Source organism: Mastomys coucha, unplaced genomic scaffold (assembly GCF_008632895.1).
Source record: "Mastomys coucha isolate ucsf_1 unplaced genomic scaffold, UCSF_Mcou_1 pScaffold5, whole genome shotgun sequence".
Lineage (NCBI taxonomy): Eukaryota > Metazoa > Chordata > Mammalia > Rodentia > Muridae > Mastomys > Mastomys coucha.
Window position 1 is genome coordinate 47,173,370 of NW_022196911.1, and position 8,650 is coordinate 47,182,019.

An 8,650-nucleotide genomic window follows, 5' to 3' on the forward strand; every position below is an offset into this window, starting at 1 on the left:
GATTGCCAGGCGTTTATAAAATCCTATTCTTTTAATCTCCGAAACCTCCACACACCTATGAGTTTGTTCCATGTGCTCCTGGTATAGAGTGGCTGAATGAGGAGTATGCTTACATGCTGATTCCTGGGTCCTTCCTGTTCTCTGATGAGGGTTCATAATTCTCTGTCTAAAGAAAGGTGAATCTTGTGTAGTGGCAAGAATGATGGCCTTGGAAACCAGACCTGGTAGTGTATAGAGTCCCAGCTATTCAGAGGCTGAGGCAGAAGGATTGTGCATGTTCAAAACCAGCCACATAACATAGTTTTGTGATTCTGTCTCAAAAATAAATGAAGAGAAATCGAGAGATGTATAGTTCAGCCATAAAGCACCTGCCTGGGTTACACAGAAAGAGGGAGTGACCCATCCTGTAGGAATGAGTGGGACAACATTCATTTCTATATTCAGTCTGATAAGTCAACATTTGTCATGTCAGAGTTAACAGTGAAGTGTCTTTTTAGTGTGTAGAAAATAAGCACTGAGTTGTGAGTTGAGTCTTAAGGGCACTAAGGGGACCAGCACTTTGTTGCTACTGTGACTTTCTCTTATTTCTTCTTTTTATTTCCTTTAAAAAAACAAAAACTCATCTTTGGAAAAGCCATTCCTCTTACTCCTTTGCTCTAATTAAGCTGGACTAGGTTGGGGAGGGGAAGTGTTTTGTTGGTGGTGTCATTGTTTTAAATAGCTTTCTTTATAGGAGTAGTGTAGGCTAACGAAGGGAGCGCTCTCTGGCTGCCAGTTATGGGGTGAGAAGCAACTGTTGAACAGTCTGGGATTAACTGCTTTGTTTCTTCACAGTACAGTGGTTTTACCTATTTATTTTTTTAATTTGTTTATGTATATGAGTACACTGTCACTGTCTTCAGACATACCAGAAGAGGGCATCTGGTCCCATTACAGAAGGCTTGTGAACAACCATGTGGTTGCTAGGAATTGAACTCAGGACCTCTGAAAGAGTAGTCAGCACTCTTAACCACAAAGCCATCTCTCCAGCCACGTTTTACCTATTTATAAAGTGGGGTTGTGTATTGGAAGGGTGAACACAGAGAGAGTATGCTTCTGAGTCCTGGGTATTTGTGAATTACATGACCAGCTGGCTGGTTGCTCCTCCATCCCCTATCCTTCCTGTTTCAGTCAATTCTAGTATAGATGACATTTTTAAGTCCATATTTTTATGTTTCCTGGTTAATGATTATCTTGCAGATGGTAATTCTTACCCTTGTGTTGGGTCAGAGCAAAAAGGCTGCAGGCTTTGGCTCTAGACTGGACCAGTTTACCTGGATATAAGGGCACTTGGAACGTTGAGTTCACAAAGGCTCTGCAGAGCTAGTCATGTTTCTGCTTTATGTTCCCTTGACCAGCCCCTTTGGCCTTCACTGCTGAATTTTGTCCTCAAAGCATATCTCTACACAGACTTATTAGTTTAACTTTCCACTCTAATTAATAGAAAAGATTCGGCCGTGTGGTGATGCTTTCCTTTAGTCCCCACACAGCATTTGAAACCAAGAAAGAAAACTTTGGTTTATGGGGCACTGACTGTGGAAGTTGGCTCTCTTATTTCTGCCAAGTGGGGCCCAGAGGTTGAATTGTTTGTTGGGCTTGGCAGCAAAAGCCTTTACCTGCTGAGCCATCTTGCCCTGACAAGAAACATTAAAACTAACATTATAACATGATTGATGGTTAATGTCTCCTTCCAGAGACTGCCCAAGGGCAGAATTTGTGAAATACAGAATGTATATAATAAAGCATATTACTAATCATCCGATGTGCTGTATCGAATTTCCCTCAGTAAAGACCTGCTTGGAGTACTTTTTGTTTATATTATTTGTTTGTTTTCAATGGGTTTGTTAGCAAACAGGGTCTTACTGTTCACTGCTTTCATATCATGAGTACTGGATTTACAAAATCGGGTATGTTTCCCTACACCTTGCAAAAATACATTATTGTTTTTGAAGGGAAGATACTATAAACATAAACCTTTAAGAAAGTGCCTCTAATACTAACATAGTAAACATAGTAGGCTAAGGCTTGGGGGTGATGGTGGGGGTTGCTAGGGTAGATCTCTAGAGGCTTGCCCAGCAGGCTCAAGGCTATATGAACACAGTCTCAAGAAAAAAAAAGGGTGTGTGTGTGGAGGGAGCATCTAAGACCCAAGTTGTAGGCCAGCCTAGATTGTGTAATGAAGTCAATCAAGACCTGCATGCACTGTTAGGGAAGCCCTGTGTCAGAAGTCAAGGGGTAGGGCTGTAGATAAGTGGCAGGACCCTAGACTAAGAAGGAAAGAAAGCTCTGCTTTCATCCTGATTTATTTAAATAGAACCAAAAATGAACATTAAATGATTGAACCAGAATTGGAAACAAGGGATTTGTTTTGCTTGGGCACAGCTTAAGTATCAAGATTCATGCTATGTGATGTAGTGGTTTGTTTTTTGTTTCTGAAACAGTTTTTTGTCTAGTTTAATTTTTGAGGTAAGATTTCTTCCTGTTCTGGCTGTCCTGGAACTCAGATCTATCTCCTCTTCCTAAGTGCTAGGATTAAAGGATTAAACCTAAGGACAACCTTTAACTCCTCATCCTCCTGCCTCTATTTCCAAAATACCAGGTATTTGCAACCATATAACCTCTACCCTTTTTTTGTTTTTAATGGTTGGAAAACAATGTCTGTTTAAACTTAATCAACTGAGCTCCATTGAGATGATCTCAGTCTTAACACCAGAGCTTATGGTCAGAAGGCAGCTGAGCATAACCATAGCCTTCCCTTGGTGGGGGCTTGGCCTGGTTTTGCCTCCAGGTTTTGGATCTGCTGCTTAGTTGGGCCTTGACATCCATAACAGTACAGGTGTGTTGTCTTCTCTCTCTGCTTGGCTGATTCCATGGTGAAGGAGAGCTTGATGGTGATGGTCTACTGTGATGCTTGCTTCTTTGGGGCCATTCTGTGGGTGTTTGTCTACCTAAGGAAACTTTATCTTGGACTGCTGGAAGATAAGGGAAGGTGAGAAACAGGTGTGGTTATGAATATCTCAGCACTGCCTTTCTTAGGTTTTCAAAACCCTAGATTTGGCTTTAGGGATGACAGGAACAACTTCTGCACTTTCTGTGTCATTTTGATGAATAGCTGGAGTTGGAGTCATGTGCTTCTAATTCTAAGTCAGCAGGTCTTGTGGGTCTCAACCTCTTTTGGGGGGGCGTCCCTTATCTGATACTACAACTCATAACAGCAAAATTACAGTTACAAAATAGCAACAGAATAACTTTATGGTTGGGGGGGTCACCACAACATGAGGAACTGTCCACTGCTCAACATGTAATTTATTTTAAAGATTTGTGTATTTTATGTATGTGAGTACACTGTCACTGTCTTCAGACACACCCAACAGCGGACAGCGGATCCCATTGCAGTTGGTTGTGAGCCACCATGTGGTTGCTGGGGATTGAACTCAGGACCTGGAAAAGCAGTCTTAACCATTGAGGCATCTTTCCAGTCCTCAACTAAGTATTTAGCAAAGAGGGTGGATTTATAGTATGTTAGCTAGAAATGACAAAACTATGTACCCATCAAGGAAATGATAAGTAAGTGGTTGGATTTTTCCTTTTTCTTTCTTTCTTTTTCTTTTTCTTTTTTTTTTTTTCTTTTTTGATTTTCAAGACAGGGTTTCTCTGTGTAGCCCCAGGCTGGCCTCGAACTCAGAAATCCACCTGCCTCTGCCTCCCAAGTGCTGGGATTAAAGGCATGCGCCACCACCGCCTGGCTTGGATTTTTCTTATAATTACTGTCTTCTTTGAACAATATTGCTCTGGATGAGATACAAAATCTAGCCTGCTTTTCTGTCATCTTAATTGATGTTTGGAATAGCACATATTTAAGAATGTCCAGTCTATGGGTAACTTACAGCAGGCTGACATTCTTGTTTAATATAATAGCCTGTTTCTAGTTTTAACCTTATTTTAGGGAGTTTCTATTAAATCTTTTTTCTTGGAATTGAATGTTCCAGTCTTTGTTGTTTGACTGAGTTTCAGAAGGGTTCTGATGACTCAATTGTTACGGTACTAAATTACATTATTTTTAAAACTTTATGGGTTTGTTTGTTTGTTTGTTTTTAAGATAAGGTTTCTCTGTGTAGTTCCAGCTGTTCTGAAGCTCTGTCCTCAAACTCAGAAATTTGCCTTCCAAACATTACGATTAAAGGTTTTTGTTTTGTTCCTTTGTTTGTTTTAGTAAGTGTTGCATCAGCAGAGAAATTTGAAGGCTGGGCTTTTGCTTTTCCAGAGGGGGTCAATACTTTGTAGCTCTGACTGTCTTAGAAACATTATGTAGACCAGAATCACAGAGATCCATCTGACTCTCCCTCCCCAGTGCTGAGATCAAAGGTCTGCATCACCACCCCAAGCCTGGGCAAAAAGTTTTGGTGGAAGCAAAAGGGGAGTCAGTGAGGTTGGCTCAGAGGTTAAGGTGTCAGTTACCAAACCTGGCTGCCTAAGTTGATTTCCCAGGCCCCACATGATGGGAAGAGAGACTTACTTCCATAAACACTCCAGTGTTCTAACTAACACTAATCAAATTATTTTAAAAAGCTCTACCACATTAAAGAGCTGTAGTGTATTCTACTTTGAAAGCAGATTGAGCCGGGCGGTGGGGGTCCACGCCTTTAATCCCAGCACTTGGGAGGCAGAGGCAGGTGGATTTCTGAGTTCGAGGACAGCCAGGGCTACTCAGAGAAACCCTGTCTCAAAAAACCAAAAAAAAAAAAAAGCAGATTGATGAAGGTCTATGTACAGTCTGTCCATGGTTCCATTGAAGGTCTGTTAGAGGCTGGATGAGGTAGTGCTCACTCTTAATCTCAGAATGGGCAAAGGCCGCATTTGAGGCCAGCCTGCTCTACAGAATGACCTTGATTTAAAATAAATAAAACTGCTGGGGGTGGAGCACACCTTTAATCCCACCACTCAGGAGACAGAGGCAGGCCGATCTCGGAGTTTAAAGTCAGACTGGTCTACAGAGTGAGTTCCAGGACAGCCGCCAGGGCTCTACAGAGAAACCTTGTCTTGAAAGACCAAAATAATAATAGTAATAATAGTAATAGTAATAATATAAATCAACAAATAGTGTAAAGATTTAAAAGGTCATGAAGGTTCTTCAGTCCAGCCTTCTGATACGTGTCTCTTAGTTTTCCTAATTGCACAATAATCTACATCTTGGCATTTAAAGTAATTTATTTTGGTGTAGTAATTACCTTAGTGTTGATAAGTTGTGACAAAATCATAAAGCACATATAAAACATTCTTTGTAAGCTTGCTTTTTTGTTGTTTTTGTATATCTGGGACTGAAGAGATGATGGCTCAGCAATTAAGAACACTTGCTGCTTTTCCAGAGGATCTGATTCAGCTCTCAGTATCTATGTCTGCTGGCTCATAGCCACCTGTGACTTTAATTCCATCAGATTTGATGCCCTCTTTTTGGCTTCTGTGGATACTCATACTCATACATGTATGGCAAACAAACACACAAAAATACACATAAAAAGATTACTTATTTATTTTTATGTGCATTGGTGTTTTGCCTGCATGTATATCTGTGTGAGGGTGTCAGATCCCTTGGAACTGGAGTTACAAACAATTGTAAGCTGCCACGTGGGTTCTGGGAATTGAACCCAGGACCTAGAAGAGCAGCTGGTGCTCTTTAACCATTACTGAGCCATCTCTCCAGTCCCCAATGAAAATCTTTTCTTTTACTTTTTTTGTTTTTTAAAGCTTTATATTATTAAAGCGTGTACGTGTGTGTGTCCCGCACCACTCAGATGACAAGATTTCCTTCCTTTTACCATATGGGAGCCAGATATGAAACTCAAGTCATCAGGTTTGGTAGTAAGAGCTGCTGAGCTAGTTCTCCAGCCCCTGTTAAAACATTTTTAGGGGGCTGGAGAGATGGCTCAGGGGTTAAGAGCGCTGACTGCTCTTCCAGAGGTCCTGAGTTCAATTCCCAGCAACCATATGGTGGCTCACAACCATCTGTAATGGGATATGATCCCCTTTTCTGGTGTGTCTGAAGACAGTGACAATGTACTCACATACATTAAATAAAAAATAAACAAAAAAAAACATTTTTAATAGGTGACTTGATTACATATATATATACCACTGCTTTTTCCTAAGTTAAATTATAACTGTTTTTCTGAAATTTGGTTAGAAGGGCAGAAGAGAAAGACCTGACAAGCTTTCTTAAATTTACTTATTGTTAAATTTTTTTAAAAAAAAAATTTTTAATTTTTAAAATTTGTCGCATTTGATCAAATTGAGATTATTGGAGTTAGTGGTGAGCACTTTTACCCTCTGAGCCGTCTTGCTGGCCTTAAAATTAAGATTTAGAAGTTAAAAGTTTTTCACAGTGCTCACTCTTTTCATTTTACTGTGGTAGTGCTGACATTAAATATCCAATTTACTGGACAACATAAGTTCATGTGTCGTCCCGGGAATAGAGCTCTTCATAGGTGTAGCAAATCCTAGGAGACACATTGCTGTGACCTCTTTGTACACCTCCTTTGACTGTAGTTAGGGGGTCTCTGCGTTCACCAAGAATTCAGCCAGGTTGAGTCTGAATTAAGAACTGGGAGAGGCATTGTTTGTTAGAAAAGTAGGCTGCCAAAGAAGTTTTAAAATGCAAAGGAAACTACTAGTTTCTATAAACAACACGTGTGAAAGGTCTAAAGTTTGAGAAAACCCCACAAAATGCCACTGGTGGTTATTTCACCTGGAAATAGGATTATGGTCTATGGGGATATTTAGTGTTGTGTATGCCTTTAAAAAAACAAACAAATACGTTTTTTCTGGCTAAGAAGTGTTTCTTTTAAACTGAAAATATTCTTCTAATCCTGGAGGATATCTAGAAATAGGCTCACCAAAGTCTTTGGAAAATAAAAAATAGTGATTCTTGAACATGGTTGTACTTAGGACTGCATGGATAGTGTGAGGAGGGCAGCTCAGTGTTACTGACAGACTCCCATTTTCAAAGATTCCAGCTTTAGGGAATAAAGCATAGAGACTGGCACTTCAAATGTGTGATGAAGGTTGCCTTCATCTTAAATTGTTACCAGTGGGCATCTTTGTTCTTTATGTGGGGGCGGGTATTTCTTTTGAGAGAGGATCTGCATATGTAATTGTCCAGGCTGTCTCTGAATGCTAGGATTACAGGCTAGCTGAATTTCAGTTTGGGCAATTGGTTGTGTATCTAATTAAAATGGTCTGCCTTTCCTTCCTCATACTTAGTTGTCTTGTTCATTCAGTCTGTTCTCTTTTTCTCCTTACTTAATTACAGCCTTTTTCTTTTCCTTTGCTGTGGGAATGACCTGTTTTCACACACCAGTGTCCAGTGTCTAGCACAGGGTGGAGTCACTCAGATGGTGTCTTCCAGTATACATTTTTAATAAACAAATAAACATAGTTATCTGTTAACTGAATGATAGTTTCTAAACGCAGCCTAGAATGCATGTATGCTACATTCTAAGCTAAGAACTTTATATTTCTTTTTTTTTTTTTTTTTTGGTTTTACGAGACAGGGTTTCTCTGTGTAGCCCTGGCTGTCCTGGAACTCACTCAGTAGACCAGGCTGGCCTCGAACTCAGAAATCCACCTGCCTCTGCCTCCCAAGTGCTGGGATTAAAGGCGTGCGCCACCACTGCCCGGCAGAACTTTATATTTCTTTATAAAGAAATAGAATGAAATGGGGGGAAGGGAGTTAAATGTCTTAAACTGCAAAAAATCAAGACCAAAGAAACCTCCGGCCTGAGGAGGTAGCATTAGGTGCTCTTTTTTTCACCCTCTTCTAAATTAATTTACTTACCTGTATGTATTCTCTATGCCACTTCTGTGCACTGCCCTTAGAGGCCAGAACAGGTATTGGATCACCTGGAAGTACAAAGAGGTGTGAGCCACCATCTGGGTACTGAGAATTGACCCTGAGAGAACAGCCAGTTCTCTTAACCACTGAGTCAATCTCTGCAGCCCAGGTCTTGTTCATTTTCACTGATCTTGTGTGAATGATACTGATGTCTTCAGTATCCTAATGAGATGGAAATTTGATAGCCTTTACAAATTGGTGCTGATCATTGAACGTCATCCTGGTACATAATCTCTAGACGTCTACCATAAGGTAGCTAATGGATTGATTGTGACCATATATTGTTTTATGATTATAGCACGTAGTGAGGTGACTGAGTAAGTCCCTTCCTTGCCAACAAACCTGAGAACCTGTATTTGATTACCAGAACCCACATAGGTAGAATGTGCGTATATGCACACAAAATACACAAAGTGTAATTTTTAAAATTAAAACTGTTGGGGCTAGAGAGATGGCTCAACAGTTAAGAGTGCTAACTATTCTTCCAGAGGTCCTGAGTTCAATTCCCAGCAACCACATGGTGGTTCACAACCATCTGTAATAGGATCCGATGCCCTCTTTTGGTGTGTCTGAAGACAGCTACAGTGTACTCATAGATAAAATAAATAAATTTAAAATGTTAATATCGGCCTTATGTTGCAAATGCCTAAGATTTCATATTTTACAGGTCCTGTTTCTTGAACAAAAGCATCTGTTAGTGCTGTTTAATGCTGAATGTATTGC

The 8,650-nt window shown here is 40.2% G+C and overlaps 1 protein-coding gene across 1 annotated transcript in view; it reads left to right on the plus strand.

Moving 5' to 3' along the window:
* The window catches only part of Ppp2ca (protein phosphatase 2 catalytic subunit alpha), a 22,130-nt gene that overhangs the window by 5,149 nt on the left and 8,331 nt on the right, over positions 1-8,650 (plus strand). The gene's annotated exons all lie outside the window — the stretch shown is intronic.